The following is a 2168-nucleotide window of genomic DNA, read 5'->3' on the forward strand; positions in this document are numbered from 1 at the left end:
TTGTTTCAATATAGATCTGCTGTGGGAATAAAAGGATTGGGCAAAGATTAAGAGCATTAAGCTTATAAAATCTATTGCAAGAGTAAATAACTCCCCTATAGTTGCAGCACGATTAATAAAGTAGACATCAGTTAGTGATCTTAGAGAGAGTACTCTGCTCATGGCACTTTCATTCTACTAAATGTCTGCTCCTGGCTCCTCATCATTATCTTTCCCTCATCAGCTCTTAAACCTGAGTTTAGAGTATGACATGTATGTGATAGTACAATAAAGCTTTATCACACTCATGGTGAGACTTTTGACTGCACAGTAATCCAGTAACAACCAGATGGGATAAATGAGTTATGCCAATGATATTAGAAAGCTGTGCCATATGTTGCTGTGATGTTCATGCCTAATGGGATCTCCTTTATTAGCTTATAGAATTCACACAAAGCAAAGAAAATATGTAACCTGTCTTACTTTTCTTTTATCTACTTTCTTTTCAAATCAAATTGAATGTCCTTACTCTTATATAGTGATAGAATGACTTAAAACACTGACTTTCTGCAGGAAGTGCATACTCACATTTAGCATTTAGGTGTAAAAAAATAACATATCCATGACTTTCTATTCATGGAAGATCTGGTTTACAAGGTTACAGTAGTAAGCATTCTAAATTTCCCAATTTTCCTTGATGGGCCCTTGGCTGGTCCTTGGCTGGACCCCTAAAATTAATTTTTAAACATCTTTGTACTAAAATAACCTTTCTGTCATGATTTGTGGACATTAAGATCTAAAGAGAAGCATAATCTCACGGTCAGACCCTGTAATTCAGTGAAACGGTGGAGTCAGAGTAAAAAAATATGCAAGAGGGGGTCACTCCAGTGGCTGGAAGCTGGAGTTGCAGGGAAGTGGGCTGCCATTCAGTTGGCGTTGGACTGGGAAGGGTTATTTTGAATGGCTGCTACTGTAAATGTAAAAAAGGATGTTAGGATTATTTATATTGATTATCTGTGAGTCTGCAAAAACCCTAATATTACCTGCCTGTTGTCAAAACTAAAGTTGTCCCTGGTAGTTTATCTAATTAGGACAGTTCTTCTGTCAAGATATACGGTTTATTATGTACATGACAGGGATTTGGGAATGGAATGAGAGCAGTGTCCTTAATAATAATAATAATAATAATAATAATAATAATAATAATAATAATAATAATAATAATAATAATAAATAATTACATAATAATAAAAATGTTGTTAGTAATTTTTTGTTATGCACTTTACATATAATAAAAATCTTAAAGTGCTACAGGTAAAATCATTATAGAAAGGTAAAAGCAGAAAAAATAAAAACTAGACATGCTGAATAGAGTGAATAGAATGCCTAATAACAGCCTCATATACATAACAATGGTAACAAGCAAGGCTGTTCTTAAGCTTGGCATACACTGTACAATATTTTTAATCATTGCAGCTACAGTTCAAGCTGTATGACGAAACCGCAGGGTTTAAAAGTTCACTGCTCAGTGTATGTTCTCACACTGCAGCCCAACGCTTTGATGCGAACTTATGACGGCCGACTGAATTTCAAACATGTTTGTGTGTTGATTTTCTTCTGACCTTACGATTCCTGATTGGGAGGTGGTTGTTAGAGGCTGATCGCCCCTCATTACCTTCTGTATACTACACGATGCACGATCAGGCTGAAAGTTGGTGAAGAGTCCCAGGAAATTTAGAATGAACAGAAATGTGATAAAAAAGGGAGGCTATTAAAGCAGGAAAAAAAAAATTTCGCCACAAAGCTTCCATAAGGAGCGGTAACTGACATGAACCATCGCCTTTATATTTTTACACAAGGATTATAGTATTTCCGGCTCATAGCGATTTCCTGTGGATAAGAAAACTCACTCAAAAATAAATTGAAAAAAGACAATCGAAATCCCTCTTTTGTTTGTCAGCCAATGGTAGCAAAGAAGCGCTCTGAAACTAACAGTGTTAACCAATCAGAGGAAGAAGAAGTGGGCTGGTGCTGTTTATGCCACACGTTTGCTGGGAGCTACGGCAACAGATGATATACCAGCAGAGGCGATTCTAGAGTCTGTGGGGGCCCCAAGCAAAAAATCCTAGGGGGCCCTACTGACCAGTGTTCATCACCATTATGTTAGGCTATAAATAATCTGACACCAA

This window comes from Cyprinodon variegatus, unplaced genomic scaffold (genome assembly GCF_000732505.1).
Source record: "Cyprinodon variegatus isolate N-32 unplaced genomic scaffold, C_variegatus-1.0 Scaffold222, whole genome shotgun sequence".
Taxonomy (NCBI): Eukaryota; Metazoa; Chordata; class Actinopteri; order Cyprinodontiformes; family Cyprinodontidae; genus Cyprinodon; species Cyprinodon variegatus.